General features: G+C 44.0%; 1 protein-coding gene across 1 annotated transcript in view; it reads right to left on the bottom strand.

Annotated features, from left to right (window-relative positions):
• The window catches only part of PUM3 (pumilio RNA binding family member 3), a 68085-nt gene extending 49860 nt beyond the window's left edge, over positions 1 to 18225 (bottom strand). The window contains exon 1 of the mRNA XM_038124486.1: positions 17826 to 18225. The gene's annotated coding sequence lies outside the window, so the exon portion shown is untranslated. The remainder of the gene's footprint in view (positions 1 to 17825) is intronic.
• Between the last annotated feature and the right edge of the window lie 246 nt (positions 18226 to 18471).

The raw sequence follows: 18471 nt of genomic DNA, 5'->3' as shown, positions 1-18471 counted from the left end.
AATGTTGATAAGTAAATGTAGTAACAGATTTATAAATAAAGACAATAGTTAACTAAATTACAGTAAGATATCACAGGTGCAATTATAGAAAATTCACACAACTGAAGCAAAAGCATAAACACAAATAAGATCTAAGCAGTCCAATGGCTAATACTAATGAATAAAGAAAAAAAAAGCCAACTATTTCAACAGAATTATTTGAAATAACTGATCATGATGCTAAATACCATTGATTTAAAGCTAATGAACATTTGGAACCTGCTGTTATGATTTTTACATTTCAGAAAGAAAAAAAAAGACAATGCAGTTATACTTCATTTATTTTCAAGTGGGACAGTCAAATCTTGGGGAAAGTCTATATTTCTGTCATCAGGAATAGTGTAACATAGTTATATTCCTTCCACCAGCTGGATTCCATGGCACTTTTATTAATGTCATGCACACATGGCAGTGAAAACACTAAGTAGTCCAACAATTTAAAGAGCTGTATTTAATAAATGATTTATAAATGGTTTACAGGTTGAAGGTGAGAATTAACCTTTTTGAGCCTTGTAGCATTTTGGCCTATGACCTTAAGTAGAGCCAAAATGTCACTGAGGCCATTCAAAAACACTGTTCTTTGCTGTAAGTCTGCCCATGACGAACAGACCTGCAGCAGACAGGTCAGCAACAGACTGTTCAATTAGGGTTCTTACCAGCTTCTTCTCTGGCACTTAAGGATGTTTCTTCATGTTGCTCTTATCCCTGCTGGCAGTCTGTCTAAACTAAGAAGCCTTGCCTGTTACAGACGTCCAAGTGTGAGTTTTGCTTCTGCTCCTTCATAGTGTGGTGTGCAGGTATGTCCCTGCTTCTTCCTTTGTAAGCCTGACAAACTCCTCCTGACCTCCCTTGTCTTTCTGTCTTGTTGTTTATCCAACTTATGTCTCTCTTTTCCAGGGGGAACACATGACCACACATCAGCTCGGCCACTGGAAATGTCCTGCACAAAGATTACCAAAGAGTCAAGTCCTTTATCTACAAGCATTTATTGCCTACCTTTTGATTCTTGCTCCTGAGAGGTAGAAAATCTGAAACAGGATATATTTTATGCTAGCTAGTTTGGGGGTTATAAATGTCTTAATTAAAATACAGAATACACATTAAATGACACTTCCAGGGTAACAATGTGACTGCTCCATCAAAAAAAATAAAATTACCTGAATGTTTTATGTTCTAAGGTATTTGGATTTTCTAAACTTGGCAAGTTTGGCAACTGTTTTCTGGCCACACCAATTGTTTTTTTAAATCTTTCACTAGTTTTTTTTTTTTCATTTTTTAAACTAGATTTTCAGCTTTTTGTAAAGAAATGAATGGAACTCAACAGTTAATGGCACCAAAGAACAATCCCTTTCTTTTAAAATATAGACTAATGTCTCACAGTTTTTCTTCCTTCCCTCTGCATTTTGGCAGAAGTCTCTTCAGATGGTACAGTATGCTTTTACAGGACTTCAGTGTGCTGGAATGAGGTTGTTAGGGATGGAAAAAACATTCTATTCTTTCTCCCATCCATCCATCCATCCATCCATCCATCCATCCATCCATCCATCCATCCATCCACCCATCTATCCCTTGGGTCATTTACCTATTAGCCTACTTTTAGATCTCCAGTTACAAGTTTGAGCATATACTATTACTCAGAAGTGGCTGACCTTTAGAAGCTGAAAGAAAAGTAACTTAAATCAGCCAACAAAACTTGAATTTAGCACTGAATGAACCATTGTGCTTCTGCTTTTCAGTATCTCCATAGATTGGTGGCAAATACAACTTGTTTGCCACAGAGATGCCATGCTGGTGACTTCACAGCAGTATAAAGACATCACAATATGCAGTGAGAAGTACTGTGTGGGATCTCATTAGGCAGAACAAGAGACAGGGACATTGCATCAACCCTAAGCAACCTGGTCCCCCAGGGGGTCACAGGTCAAAGTGAACTCAGCTCACTCAGTTGTGTTACAGGGACTTGGGTGAATGGAAGACAGCAATGTCACAACTATGTCACAGCATTGACAGTGACATTAGCTTCAGAAGAGGCACACCATGCTTGGCAGGCAGTGAGGCAGAGCAGAACTTTTGCTGGATGGCTGCAGTCCTAGACACAGTGTAGGGCCATCACTGTCTCTTTACATTTATTTCCAATTCAGATAAGCATTTCTTCTTGTATGTGTCTGATTTGCCTCAATTTTTAGAAGATGCTTTCCTTCCCAGGCTTCTGGGGTTTCTGCAGTCTGGCCATTGTCTTTTCCTCTCTTCTAGCACTGGCTGCACTCCCTCTCTTGTGGCTGTTGTCCTGTCATGATGCTTCTGCCCCGTGAGCAGACAGCTAGGATGTTTTCTGTGGCTGCAAGTGGTCCCCTGCACAGTGAGTTTCCAAGATTCTTTAATGATATTACACTTAAAATCTTCTAGTAGACTGGTGTTTTTTTATTTTTAAACACGCTTCAACTGTACTTGCCAGTTGCTGTTCCCACTTGCAGCACGAAGTAAGATGATATATATTTGGTGAGATGACAGTATGCAGCATTTGTCATTTTGCATTTTCCTTTAGACATCTCTCTTCTGTGTGCTTTTAAAAAGACTGAGAAATCCTCCCATTCCTTCTCCTTCTCTCTGCCTTAGAAAATGTATTTGCATTAAGTACAATTAAGGTCTGACTGACACTCCCAAAAGAGGAACATGTCTTTAGGAATGTAGTTTAAATGCTTCACATGTCAGAGGCACATTAACTGTGGTTTATGATAATTTTATTAATTTGTCTTCTTCATGCAGGAGTTTAGCATGGCCACTTCAGGTAAAATGTAGAAAGACAGTGTTGGTCAGAATTCACAGGATCACAGAATCACTAGGTTGGAAGAGATCTTAAAGATCATCCAGTCCAACCCATGCCCTAACACCTCAACTAAACCATGGCACCGAGTGCCATATCCAGTCTTTTCTTAAACACATCCAGGGATGGTGACTCCACCACCTCCCTGGGCAGACCATTCCAGTACTTAATCACCCTTTCTGTGAAAAACTTCTTCGAATATCCAACCTATTTTTCCCCTGATGCAGCTTGAGACTGTGTCCTCTAGTTCTGTCAGTTGCTGCCTGCTCAAAGAGACCAACCCCCACCTGACTACAACCACCTTTCAGGGAGTTGTAGAGAGTGATAAGGTCACCTCTTGAGTCTCCTTTTCTCCAGGCTAAACACCCCCAGCTCCCTCAGTCGCTTCTCACAGGGCTTGTGTTCCAAGCCCTTCACCAGCCTCCTTGCCCTCCTCTGGACAATTTTTTCATTTACGTCCTCTCTGAGGACATTGCGGGGGAAAAAACCCCAAAACAAGTCAGTAACTTACAACTGATGAACTGTGTGTTGCAACAATTAGACTTCTAAATCTTTATTTAAAGGAGCTCATATGTGTGGTTTGGTGTAGGAATGTGCCCCCTATGGACAGAGTGACAGAACCTTCCTCTGTCCCCCAAAAAGGAAAGAGCCCAGAACTTTCTCCCAGTGATCAGGTAGAAAAGTCACTGATAGGACCTTGGGGACTTCACCTCAAATTTGGGGACAACTAATTGGCCATAAGCAAAAAGGTCCCGCCTGGGCCATTTAGTAGAAAAGCACAGAACAAAGAAGCCAAATCGCTTTTGTGAGGTGTCTTTTACCAGGAGCACAAGTCTATGGCACCTGGATCGGTTTGAGTTTGTTATTTTGCCTTTATTAAACCTTTTTTGTTCCTGACGCTGTCACATCAGCCTCCTGCTCCTTTTATGCCTTCCAAAGAATGCTGAGCTATTCTGGGGTGTACCGTTGGGGTGTTGAGAGCTTATCAGATCAGCTCGAAACCCCCAGGCAAAACGTTATAGTTTTTGGCTCTGATTCAGAGGAGCTGAGCCCAGAAAGCAGCATTATGATCATCTGAACCCCAGAATCGCAAAAGTCATAGAACCTTCTCTCATAGTATCTGCCCTGAACACATTAAGTTTTACGTAAATTGCTCCAGCTTTTCCTTCCATCTATGGCACAGCAACTGTGAGATCTGAAGGACCCATGATATCCTTACGTAGTACTGACTCAGTGACTTGCAATAGTAAACTTGTGGAAGGACACCTAAGGCTGTGAATTAGGTGCCTGTTTTGGTACTTCACTAAACCTCTAAAAAAGCCTTTCAAGTTTGAAGTGCTATGTCTTACTTCACTTAGTTTCATTTGCTCCTCACTATTATGAAATGGTCTTAAGAGGAGAGAGATGACAACACAGACTGAAGATTTGGGTAGGAGCTGTCCACACACGTGGAGCAGAGAGCAATGAGGTCGTGCTGACCATGTGAATCAGACACAGCCTTTTGCACAAGCTTTACAAAACTCTAGACTTTCTGAGCTCATTCCCACCCCAAAATTAGGAAGATCTTCTGGATTATCTCATGTTTCCCCTTGTTGTGCTAATGCTTTCTCCTTTCCATTCTTCTCTATGTTGTGTACGGTTTCCCACAACAGAAAATACAAGATGAAAAAAGTACAACTACTGCAGTATTTTCTTTTGATTGGCCTCTTCATTTTCAAAGAACACTGAATTTGTGCTTTGGGCAACTTTTTTTTTTTTTTTTTAATTACAAGGATTTTAAACATACAAAAGTATGCATGTTGCACCTTTTATCTAAGGACAATATGATGTGTATATTAGTTTTAGGTCCTTGCTGGTAGTCTACAGGCACACTAAAACACTGCGAACCATGTCATTCATTGTAGATAATACAAGCAGGACCTGTGAGTTACACAGCGAGAGGTATACAGATATTCAGATGCATATATTGATATTTGTGTATTTATATAAAGTCACCACACTTGTAGCAATTTGTAATTACATTCCCCGTGTTTACTGGCAGCACATCTACCTTCCTGAAGAACAACCCTTTTCTCACACCGTGTGAACAGAGCAGCCACCAGCACGGGCAGGTGACTCGCTCCCCCCAGGGAGGTGCCAATTTTCTAAGTCCATGCCACCCCCAGGCCGACTGCGGCTACCCATGACCCGCCAGTCTCACCGGTCCTTCCGACCTCGCCGAGGGACGTGGGCGACAGCAGCAAGTCCCTTTCCAGTAATGTACTGCAAGTCGTCGGGCAGGCGGCTGGTCACCTCCAGGCCAGCGTCCAGCTTCGCCTTGTTGGCCTTGGTCAGTCTCTTGATCTTTACGAGGAGGTCGGGGCGGCCGTAGCAAAAATGCGGGTTCCAGAAGTGGTGCAGGGGCCCATCAGCGTAGCTGGTATCGCGCCCCGCCGTCGCCGGCCGCGGCCTGGACCCGACAGTGCTGCTGGCCGGACCCACCGTCAGCTTGTGGAACCCGTATAGGTTGAGCTGGCGGACGATGCTGCCGAAGTTCTTGGTTTTGAAGAGCTCCTCCTCCCCGGCGACGCTGGCCCCCACGCCCAGCAGCTCCTGCTCGAAGAGACCCTGGTCGATGAGTAGGCCTTCGCCCCGGGCGTCCCAGCGCACCGAGTAGACGCACGGGCTGTTGACCAGCAGCCACAGCTTCATGGGGAAGGTGCAGGGCCGGGGGATGACAGGGCGGGAGCGAGGCCAGAGGACGGCGGAGGAGGGGCGGAAACCAGCCGGCAGCAGCGGCTTCGCCATCGCGCCGGGCGGCAACTGTCGCGACACGCGGCGGCGCGCGCACAACGCCCCGGCGCCGACAACGGCCGCCGCGCGAGGGCGGTGCCTTCCGCGCGCGACGCGCGCCCGGGCCTGCGAGCCCTGCGGTGCCCTCGGCGGCCCCCGGCAGAGCCCGCTGCCCTCAGCGTCACAGAAAGGCCGGGAAGAACGCAGCTCCCTAGCGCTGCAACTTCAGTATTAGAAAGCAGGCGTTACTTCATTTCAGCGCTGGGTGCACGGGGTGGGGGGAACCACTCCTCCTAGCACCCGCCAGCACAGTTCCAGATTTCTCGTCCCCCTTATTAACATATACAAAGCTCTACGCCTTATAGCTTGGGCATGTGTACACAATTTGGGGAACACTCTCAAGAGGGTATTTGGGGAATGGCCTCCACCTTACTTTATCCTTTCATGGCTACAGTTTCACCTGAGGACATGACCTATGAATTGGCTCGCAGTCTGCTGTCTTGGTTGAGCAACTTCATTCCTTGGTAAGAAAACTTTTTTTATGGTTTATGAAACTCTAAACAATGGGTCTCAGTTTCTCATCACAACTGAGATACTGCAAACAATATGCTTTTTGAGTACTTACATCATCAGTTTCCTCATGTCCCCTCAGCATCCCCAGTCCACACCCTAATGTCCTCAGTCCTCTGCCCCTGCCGTCCCTCAGCCCTCCAGCCTCTGCATCTCCCTCAGCTGCCCCCAGACCCCTCGGCCTCCTGTCCCTTCAGTGGCTTCCCAGTTCCTTCAGACCTGAGGAGGACAGTGCTGGTGCCACCAGCAGCTCCCATTGTTCCTGTGAGTGACCCAGGCGAGGGGGTAATGCAAGGTGGAGGGGGGGGCAAGCGGGAAGGGGTTCAGGGGACACGAAAAACAGCCCTGGTGCCGGTAAGAGGGCATCCCTGCCTGGCCATGGGCCGTGGGCGTGACACACTGGCTGTGCTCTCTCTGGGGAGGCGCTGGCCTCTGCCTGGATCAGTGGTAGCACACACCATCAACCACTCCTCAGACCCAAAGGTTACCTATGCCGTGTGCATCAGAGCATGGCCTCTATCTCGGGAACCCATAATGAGCAGTGCAGGTCAGTGACTGCAGATCTTCAGTAGCAGCAGTAAAAAAATAATGAGGAGTGTTTCATGGCAGAACAAAGGGAATAGAAATGATGTAGTCACCCTAAAATGGGTTAACAGACTTCTGAAAAAGCCTCAGAGACACTTTATGCTCTTGACTCAGAATGTGGAAGGGAAGTGGTGAAACATAAACCAGAAGCTGGTTGCAATGTCCTGGGCATAGTTACATTAATAAAATGCAACACAATTGCTGGAATGTGATATGGATGACTAATTGCCCCTGTTACAATGTGGTATCTACTTGCTAGGTGCTGCATATTTATCAAAAACTACTCAGGAGACACAATTATGAAATGTGAAGAAAGGCTCGTAGACCCACATTTTAATGTAATTGCTGTGTGTTGATAATCAGAATCTGGTTTTATGCCTTGATCCTTTAGAAGGTCCTTTCTTTTGTAGTTGTTTTTTTGGGTTTTTTTTGCATGCATGCATGCATGCTGACTAATACATGCTGAATAATGCATGCTCCTTCTATAATACGGGGTATGAAGGAGACTGATTTTCAGTCAGCAGTACATCAGAGAGAGATAGCTCAGCAATTATTTGTCAAAAGAGAAACAGTCTTGTGTAATATAGGGCAATCTCTGGCTGAAACTCAATAGAACCAAATTATGTAGCCAAGAAGCTATTGAAGAGTAAAGGGATTAATCCTTTGGTGCAGTATTGTATAGACTTTGAGATCACTGTCATTGCATATTGCTTTCCCAGCAGAAGAGGCCTATGTGCAAAATAGCATGAGGGATTGAGACAGTACTCCCTCTGTCGCTTGAAAATATTGTGGTTTTCTGCTCCATTTAACCTTAGCTATGGATACTTGTGCTGCCTGTGTGATTAAAGCTTATAGAAAAATACTTACCAAGCAGTCTGCCTGGGCCAGCACTTTTGCTCTTGCCCTGAAAAAACAAACTGTTCCGTGGATTCACAGCAGGAAAATCAGACAAACCTGAAAATACATTACCGACTGCTGACTTTGGTCAAGGTTGCAGCCAGAGGGAGAGAGGGTGGAGGCTGAATAAACTCACAGACCAATGCTGGACCAGCTGTGTATGATGATTTTGCCTGCACATGTGGAGCGGGAAGTACAGTGGCTCTGCAGCTGGCAGGAGTGAAGTGGAGCAGCAGCTAAGACTAGCTCTGGCAATTAAACTTTACTAGAAATAGTTGCTCTTAGGTTACAAAGCAGGTGGCCTGGCACTGGGCCAGCAGAGCTAGAGCTTTGCTGTCCTCCCCCTAAGCCACATCACACAGCTGCCTGCAATTCACTGTCCAGCCAGTCATCTCTGTGAAGCTGATGAGAGAGAGAGGTTCAACTTGCTTTGTAAGAAATAGGCCCAACAAATTGTCAGAGGTCACAAAACCCTATTTCATCACACTGGAGTTCTCACATATGAGGCCTCTTTATCTTTAGCAAAATACTTAAATAAGTGAACCAAGCAAACTCAGTCCGCTCAGGCACAAGCTCTTATTTTCAAAGGCACTGAAGCATCCAGTGAAATAGTCTGGAAGCAATGTCTGAGAGTTTTTCTAATGGCAGATAAAAAATCCATGATTTGCAAACTGTCTCCAACAAATTGCTGTTTACTCAGGCAAAAGCTTGAAAACTGATGACACATTCCTGTAGTATAGCTATATTCAGATTTACTTGTGGGGGTCATTTATCACCTCAACTATAGATGCAGAATCAGAACAGATGCCTGGAATTCTAAAGTCAGATTAACTTTACTTATACCATATTTCACAGCCTTTCAACAGTTCTTTTTTTCCCCATGTGCCCTGCTGCCCTTTCTTTGTCATTTCACAAGCAAAATCAGTCACTGGTCTAGTGACAGAAGGGTCCCAAAACCAACCTTCTTATTATAATGAGTAGTAAGTCATAGCTGTGCCATCCCTCAGTTTCTTCTGTGAGACAGGGGTGGTGGCATTTTCTTATTTATTAAGGCAGTTGAGCATAGGAAGAGGTGAAAATACTCAGATGTTACGAGACTGCACAAGAATATTTTCTTGCTGCCACACCAGACAGAGTCTACATTTCAGGAGTCTGAAAAACTCTGAAAATCCCTTACTTCCACAAAGAATTTCCACTCTGAAAACCTTTGTGGTTAGCCACATTTGCTCTAGATGAGATAAACCCTCATGAAGTTATGATATCAACAAAATTTAGGAGGTCGTGTTAATGCCTGGAGGAATCTAGAGGTTCTGGATAAGGCTTTGATCTGTCTAACTTTCATCAAGGATTGCAAGATGTGGTTACTCAAAAGCCTTGCAACGAGGTCGTCCTTGGCACAGTTAACCCAAGCCACGCTCAGAGCACATGCGAGAGCTGCATGCCCATCTTCCTGCTCTGCCTGTGCTGCTCTCACATCTCTTCTGACCCTTGCTCAGCATTACCAGATCCAAATTTCCCCAGACCACTGCCTTCTGGAGAGAAAGGGGCACGTTCATCTGTACTGGAAATGTTGGTATAAAATTGATTATGACAATAGGGAAAGTAAGAGTGGAGTCCTTATCTCTCCTATATCTTTGTCATTCTCTCTGTCCCACGTCAGGTCAGTGCCTGTAGTAAGGACATCAAAGAACAGTAACAAAGCCAAGGTGTTGCCGCAGGTGTTGTGCAGTGCAATGCTCCCAAAACACCTCTGCTGGACTTGCAGGCCTCTGCCAGGCAATGCAAGCTCTGGACATCTAAGGACAAGTGACAGGGATTGCCAAAAGCAAAGGCACTCCCGAAACTTTCAGTGTTCCTGAATTAAGTACTTAAGATGAATACAGAACAGGTACTTGTGAGTCTAGCCTGCTGTTTGCTATGAGAAATTAAACCCTCCTGAGATGTCAGCACTGATCGTTGTTGCATCCTTTAGAGACTTTCTTGTTTTAAGCAATTAAACACCAGTACATTTGTTCTGTTCTTACTATGCTTCTTTATGAGTAGCCTCAGTACTCCTAAATGCGTGAGCTACTGCGATACCACATTCACTGTTGTTTCAGCGCTGACATAGTCCTGCTGCCTGTGATGAATGAAGGGGCAAGAGCCCAGGCAAGTCCTGCCTTTGATGCAGATTTCTGACAGTGGCTGTTTGAGGTGGCTTGTGCCACAGATTGCTCTCACTCACAAGTTCTTAATAATGGTTGATTAGGTCCATTACAAGATGAATTATTTATTGAATTAACAAAATTAACAGACATAAGACTTTAAACAGACTACTTACTTCACAGGAGTAAAACTAAAAGAACTACTGGTAGATAAAATACAGTGCATGATACAGGTACCTATATTTACAGCTAGCAAGGAAATTGTACAGATTAGGATTCAATGTAATTTACCACTGAATTGGTGATGGAGTATACATAGAATTCTTTCACTCAGTGCCCAGGAAAGTATTCAGCAAATTTGCGTCCAAACTCTGCTTGAAAAGTCCCACACGTTTCCAGGGTGTGTGTAGGAGGTTTCTGCCTCCATGAAAGTTGTGTAGCTTTTGTAGTTTGTAAAGTAGTGTCTCTCAGTCAGGAATTTCCAGCTTATCTCCCCACATCTGTTCTCATGCTCAGGTGTTTATTGGGAGTTCTACTCCTGGTGCCACAGAGAGACATAACTCTCTAGCAAGTGACGACTTACAAGTCAGAGAGCTGGCCTGGTCATCTCATTACATCATGTGTAGGGGGAGGATGTCCGGAGCTGTGGCACCAGAGCTATTGCACCGGCTGATTGACAGAGCAGATAAGCTCTATGGTAGGGGAATGTCCTGCCACAGTGCCATCTCCTTGATTCCTCATAAATTCCCTCTCATGCACATCAGTGCATGCTCTATTCCTCGTCAATACTGCTTTTCTTCAAAACTGGCAAGTGTCCACAGTTTTCCACAGGCAGTTAAAAAAACTCCAAATAACCAGACTGAAGTTTCATACGGAAGTGGTATCATCAGGCCCACTTTGAGAGCAAAATAAGCAAAACCTATATATATTCCTTGGTAGGTCACAAGGCAAATGTGCATGATAAGGGGTAGTCATTTACCTGAAACACAGTTTTGGAAGAACTATAAATAGCCCAAAAGACTCAAGTATCTGATGCTTGAATAGAAAAGAAGCTAGCAGAATTCCATCTAGCTGCTTTGGTGAGCAGTATCTGTTTTTAAAAGCCTATTTTTTTCAAGCCACAATAGATAAGAGACCAATTAATGAGTTGATTCCTGGTGCTTTTTCCACTGGGACCATCTGATTCATTGTACAAGTAGCAATGCTTCATTGAGCACTAGAAAATACATTTCTGAAGGCGAAGGAGGGCAGTATCTACTGTCAAAGATGTAATTTCAAGTACCACCTGTTCCAACTGCATGCACTAGAAATGCTTCCTTGGGGTGCTGCAAGAGGGCTTTTATCTTTCACTAATCATTCTAGTGTGATTTAGAGCAGGATTTTTCCTTTTCTTCTATTTTGAATGACTTGTTTACCTTGCAGTAGTATACTTACTTGCTTGCTTCCTTCTTGGTAAAAGTGGAAATGTAGCCCTTTCAGAATTTTTAATATTGAGAGACCCCTGAAGCCCAGTGTTGCCTAAAACTACTGCAACAACAACCAGAAGTTATGCACCTCAGACACTTTATTGTATCCAGTTATAACTCCTGCAAAAACTCATACTGCTATTTGATAATTGATTTTACCCTGTACCTGTCTACTCAACTTGACATTTTATGAGCCAGTGCACCTCCTTCTTTATACAAAAAAATCTTGGAGGGCATGAGCCTGGGGTAAAGTTACCAGATTTGCAGAGAGAAGGCCACATTCCTTTTCTAATTATGGAGATATTTATTTTTACTAATTCCATGTCCACACCCTTCTGAGAATATCATTACATTTCAACTATAGTTTTATGTGAATATGGCTTGAAGAGATTGAGCTACCATAAAACAGTGAAGAAAGAGTTGTGATGGTACATGACTTCTTACCCTTTAGATATCAACCATAGCAACAAGAAGACTGAAATTATCAGATTATCGTAACCTCAGCACAGATGGTTTGCTTTCCAGATATCTGTATTAAAGAGCTGCAATTTGCTTTTGACGCAAAATAACGTAATCCTGTAAACACATGTGAGTGTAATGCCACCCATGCACCTTCCAGGTATATGGCAACTGAAGTCAATGGCAATAAATCACAGCAGAAGAGTTATTAGTATACATTCTTTAGGATGAGGATTTGTGTCTGACTCATTCAAAATTATAAAGCTCAGAGAGGCAACTCCCAAGGAAGATTTGAAGGATCATAAACAAATACAAGTAATAATATAAATATGTGATAAGATACAGCAGACTTTTCCTGGGGCTTTCACTAATTTACTAACTCTTACAAAATTCATGGCCTTCCATAAATGAAGACACCAACAATCTAAAAAAGATAGTCTTTCTTGCATATGTAATGCCCAAATTTTACTGCCTGTCTTGACTTGACCTAACACATACAAGGACCAAACCACAAATTTATTACAGATTTCCTAACCTTTTTTCAACTGTAAATAGATAGAGAGAAACTTATCTGCCACCCTCCCAGTTTTTAGGCCTGTCATTTACAACTAACAAGACTACTGCAGATACATGTTAGACTTTAAAATCACTGAGTACCAGTAATAAACTCTATACTGTATGTTATGCTATGCAATGTAGTCTACATCCCTAGTTAGCTCTATACTTAATTATGATTATTGAATTATAGACAATAACACAAAAGAATCAGACAAATGTTACATGGAAGGTAAGGGAAAAGAAAAAAATCAGGATTTCAAAAAACACTGTTTGCTCACTTTTCAAAACAAAAATAAGGACTACTCTTCCAGTTTCTTCCAGACTACCCTATCCATGTCCCTTAAATAAAAAGAGAGTTTGCAAAAGCAGCTTACCTAGGCATTGGTGAGTTTACTGTGTATATAGCTAGAAAGAAAAATTGCATTATCTTTTAGGCTGCTGTTGAATTTTGTCAAAATATTTGCTGAATCAGAAAAAATACTACTTTCTCCCCCCCCCCCCCCACTCACTCCAAACTACTAGTAACAGCTAATAACCCTTTCCTGATACCTTTCAAAGGTATCAGGGATTTTGTTTCCTAGTAACCTCAGGCAAAACAAATAATGAGTGAAGAGCTAGTGTGATAGGCTTTTGTCCAGAACTTGCACTTTAATGCAGAAATACATGGGTTCTGCAGCTGTTGGCTGTTAGTTCTTCTTTTCAGCTTCAACAGATCTAAACTTTGTTTCATATTAAAATTGCCATGGCTGAGCACTGTACTTCTGCTAGGTACAGCGAAGCTGGATGTGTTTTTCTCTTTAGAAGCTTAAATCCTGTCTGTGTTTATATCCTTTTATATCCCTTGTAAGGGACAAAAAAAAAAAAAAAATACAGTAATAAATCAACAGAAGAAACCAAAACCACTACAAGATTCCAAGGATTCTATGCTTGTAAGTGTATTCAAGAAAGCTTATTTTGTCAGATAAGGTGGAAAAAATAGTTCAGACAAACTGCAGCTAATGGTCTTTCAGAGCAATTAAGCAACAGTATAACTGAATTAGAGCTGTGCCATATGCCAAAGTCTGAACCTTTCAATAACTTCATTGGTCTCCATTTAAGATCACCAAGATCTGTTTACATACCAATTTACAGAAGATAGGGAATCCAAGAGGCCTACCAGCTCTGGAGAAGCCACCACACTACTATATTTGCATCTTAGGACTCTGCTATCTGCTCTTTAGCTTCCTTAGATCCAGGTGGGTTGCAGCTTGGGATTTTCTCTTGGCCTTCTGGGAACACTCCCTGGACAAGAATTTTCTGCTTTCCTCTGAGTTCTGACTATTTTTACCAGAACTTTTGCAATTCTGTTATGATCATTCCACAAACCAGCTATAAATTACACTTTTAGTATCACACCCCAAAGCAATGTAATGTGGCAGACAGCAGGATTTCTTCTGTTCAGCACACATTAAAATATTTTGACTGAAGGTCCAAGTCCTCTCAGCAGTAGCTGCCTACCTTTCAGGAGCTGGTCTGCAGATAACATTTTCATTTCCAAATCAGTGGTGATGAACTGTCCCAGATACTAATTCAGGCCAAGTGATCATCTGTCTTATTGACAATGCCTGTCCTCCACAAGAGGCCTCAAGAGGCACAAGAGTCTGCAGCTCTCCTTGGGTTCACAGCTCACCAGAATCCACTGTTTTCCTGATGGATGCTCCTCCCAAACCACTGCAGCTCCAGCTCAGAGCTGGTCCCTCTGCACCACACTCAGAAGTATACTCACCTGCTGCCTGAGGCACCTGCACTTGAGAACGTTGAGTGTTTCTTCTTTCTCCACATATATGCACACTGCATTGTGGAGATTCTTGCTGTCTGCTGTCCCACACCTGAAACAGGTCATTGTCTGATAAAGCATAACGACACCTTTTTCCATGGTTTAGTACCTTGTATTTATTTGTCAGTCTTTGCAGGAGCCAGTTATTCCACTTTAGGAGAAATTCTATTGCTTCAGTCTATTACTTTAGGAGAAATTCTGTTGCTTCCTTTCTGGGTGACAGAGTGGTTGTACTTATGTCCCTTGACTTTAGACCCTGTATTGCCCCAGCAAGCATCCACATGAAGGGTAAGTGTTGTGTTTAAGGCCTGAGCTGGTGGAATTCTTACAAACAACTGCAAGCAAGGAGGACAAAGTCCAGCAGCCAATCACCCACAGTACAACCCATTCACTTGTTAGACTTCAAAATCACTCTGAGTACCAGTAATAAACTGTATACTGTATATTATGCTATGCAATGTAGTCTACATTGCATAATCCCTAGTAAGCTCTATACTTAATTATGATTATTGAATTACAGACAATAACACAAAAGAATCAGACAAACGCAGTAGTGATACATGAAGTATAAAAACTACAGATAAACTGAGTGCTGAACAGTATCCAGTCCTGAGGATCTGAACTTGGATTAATTTTTGACCAGACAGTTTGACCAGGAGTATTTAATCACTTGAAAATACACATAAAAAGTGCATGCTTTATTTTCTACAAAAATATTTTCCAATAAGTATTTTCTTACTGGTAAAGAAAGAAGATGGTTTTGAAAGCTAGATTTTTTTTAAAATTTTGTTGGGGTTTTTTGTTACTTAAATGACAAAATCATTTAGGTTGGAAAAGAGCTCTAAGATCATTGAGTCCAACTATTAATTTTTTTTTCCAGACTTATCCAATATGTAGTTTGGGGACATATATTTAGGTAGGAAGTTTGAAAGTAAAGTAATTTTCATCATTTCAATTTGAAGCAGGGAGGGAGGAAAAAAGTAGATTTCAAATTATGTCAATTCCTTTCATTGCTTAAATAACATATGTCTAACATATGTAGTGTGTTTTTCTAGTACTGGTATCTGCTTATTAGAATGATCTTACTAATGTTTGTATTTTCTCACCTACGACTGCATTAGCAGTATTAATAATAGGGTGTACCATCTAGCTATTTGCAGACTTCTTCTCTTACCTAACACACAAAGTATTCAAGCATCAAGTTGCTAACTACCAGATATCATTAAAAAGTTTTGTATTACCCATAAGGTCTGATAGGGCATAACTTGAACATCTTCTTACGAAAGGAAAAGAAGAAAGAAGACAGCCTGCACCTCAAAGCAGGTTTGCTATATTCCTCTCTTTTAGCAACAATGACACACGGTTGCACCCTCACCCAAAACTTAGGAATGTGGTTTTATTAAACTAAAGCCCAGTGTTGCTGGACACAAATAACTCAATATACCTACACTATAGCATCAAAGTTTTCTGTTGTGTCCTACATGAGCCCTTACATTAATATTAAAAAAAAAATCCCCAAAGCAAGAAATTGTTAACTTTGAATTTCTCTCTGCTTCCAGGAGGTCTTTCACATGAAAGAATGTGTTAAAAGGAAACACCAAGAGAACAGTAACTACAGATCAGTCTTCTAAGTAATGCAGTGCAGGACGGAAGCCCATATCAGCTGTGATTAGTGGTCAGTTGATGTCACTCATGCCTTCTTCAATGATGGATGACTGAAAACCCAAGTCCATATGCCAGTACTAATACTGATTCATTTACATTGCTGACTGTTACGGGTAAAATCTGATCGGTCCAAATCAATAATTGAGAGAGCCAAATTAAAAACAAAGAAACAGAATTTATTTCGCAAATCAAAATAACGTTTCAATAGCCACAATCAAAAGGACAGCATCGACCCTGGGATCGGCACTGGGTGAACCTCGTTCCGACCTCCATCGCATCGGAACTCCTGAAGTTCACACAGTCCGTCTGGCGAGCCTGGGTTTTATACTATTTTTCTTGCCTGGGGCAAAGTTTCTCTTGTTCTTTTCCTCTCTTTCTCCCTTCTGAGTTGGAAGAAACCTGGCTCCAGGTGGACAAAGCACTTCCTGAGTATACAATAGCAGTCTCCCGGAAAAGATGAATGTTAATTCCGAGTTATGGGAACCAGGCACTGGGATGCAGGTTCTGGGTTATGTCAGTCTTGAGCCATTATCGATCACTGATGGCTTGGGTGTTCCTGAAGTCGCCCAATATTTCCGCAGTGGCCAGCTCCTTCAGTTGCTAACTTGAGGTTCTTTTCAGTGGCCACCTGCAATTTCACAAGGTAGTGAGGCAATCTTACCCTGAGCCCCGGTGTGCGATTGCTAAACCTCAGAACTATTTCTGACAGGCATCCCACAGTTATATTTTATTTCATACATAACCTTTTAGAGGCGCAAATTAATTCCTTCATTTATTACACTGACCAAAAACTGAGCACAACTAGGCACAAGTAAAATTCCTATTCCATCAATCCTTTCAGAAGTTACTGAGGTCCATTTTGAAAAACCAAAGCCACGACAAGCACTACATCTCTAGAACAGTTCCAGATTGGTCTCATTCGTCCACTTCATTAACTGCTTTCTGTACATACACCAATTTCAGGTGGTTTTTTTTTCACCATCTTCCTGCCACCTAGGTTTTATTTTAAAATTTCAGCTGGCTATTGCCCTGTAAAGACACAAATTTGAAAGATTGCTTTCAAGAAAGTCAGTAAAGGTGTCCATGCAGACATCACTTCTGCATCTTAAGCCAGTCTACCTACAAATAGCAGAGCCAGAGAGAATTACTTCAGGGCTAAGCAGTACCCTTCTGGTGAAACAATTTGGACTTTCCCGGCAGCACAGTGCATCTCAAGACACTGCTGTGCTCTGCTGCCATCCCAGCACAGCGGTCCAACTAGCAGCAGAAAAACAAGCATAATGTTCTACAACTACAGACTGGCTTCCATTACTTCCTTCCCTTTCCAGCTGGTTATTTTCCCTCTCCCTTTTGGCTTCATAGCAAGAAAAGACCCTGTCCTTCAGGTAAGGGGGAAAGACCTCTTCTGACCATCACTGCCTTAAGTTGCAAACTTAAGAAGAGGGAGAAGAAACGACCCTGACACACCATTCTGTACCTTCCTCCGACGGAGCAGCTCCCGACAGCCGAGAAGCGCTGCCGCGTAGCCGGGGCGGCTGTGCCGGGGCCGCGCCGGGAAGCGCTCCCAGCGGCTGCCGGCCCGACCCTCCGCCCGAGTGCCGGCTGGATCTTCGCCAGCAGCACCAACGTCCGCACCCGAGGAAAGCCGCTCGCACAGGCACTGCTCCAGGGGCTGAAGAGACGCCCGGCCTGGCCAGGGCTGCCGCTGCCGAGCACGGCGTCCCCCGGCTCAGGCGCCGAGCCCAAGTCACCGCCCGCCGCGAGAGACGCGGCCCCGGCGCGCCCGGCCCCGCTTCGAGGGCACCGCCGGCACTGGGGAGGGGCGAGGGAAGAGGCGGGAGCCTCTCGCACCGCGCCGGGGCTGCGCGCAGTGCTGACAGCCCGTGAGCCACAGCACATCTTCCCGCCGAGCCATCGGCAAGACGTGCCCAGGGCGCCTAGGGACCAGCTGCTTCCCAGCCAAGCGGGATGCGGAGCCCGCCCTGAGCGGCGACGCGCGGCAGGAAAAGTCGGAGGGCTTCGGTACCTACCCGAGTGTGACAGTCACGTCCGCGCACCCCTCTCTCCAGCTGCAGAGCGTTCTGGCCGGGGCTGGCGAACTGCAGTCCCGCCGGCAGCTCCTCCCTAGCGCGGAGCATCCTCACGCCTCAACGCTGCGAGTGCGGAGACAGCACGGCCGTGATCCCGCGCCCCCCGCTCGTCCCCCCGTCTGTGTCGCTGCGCCCAGGGGAGGCAGCGGGGCACATGAGGCGAGGAGGTGGTGACACCGTGACACCTTTCCTTCCTCCGTCCGCCTCTCCCTGCTGAATGACCACGGCCCTTGGGGACAGCCCTGTGTGGAGACCGCAGCCTGAGGTTCGTGGCAGCCATGCAAGGGAGAAGGTTCGCGAGCTCCTTGGGAGTTCAGCTTCCCCCTTCCTGGCGTTTTTACCTTCGCTTTATTTTCGAGGAGCATACGGGTGCAACTGTGATGTCCAGCAGTGGGTGTCGCTGTTTTGCAATAAAAGTTTCCTGGACTGTGTGGTTTTTGTTGGAGTTAGGCAGTGCCAGCCCCGCCCCATCGTGGTAAAAGGGGGGGAAAAAAACACAACGCGTTAATTAATTTAGTATGTACGCCTCTGTGCCAAAAATACACTATGAAGGTTAATTAATCAGTATTTGAGAAGTGCTCTTGGG

This window comes from Motacilla alba, chromosome Z (genome assembly GCF_015832195.1).
Source record: "Motacilla alba alba isolate MOTALB_02 chromosome Z, Motacilla_alba_V1.0_pri, whole genome shotgun sequence".
NCBI lineage: Eukaryota > Metazoa > Chordata > Aves > Passeriformes > Motacillidae > Motacilla > Motacilla alba.
This window is presented reverse-complemented; position numbering and strand designations above follow the sequence as displayed.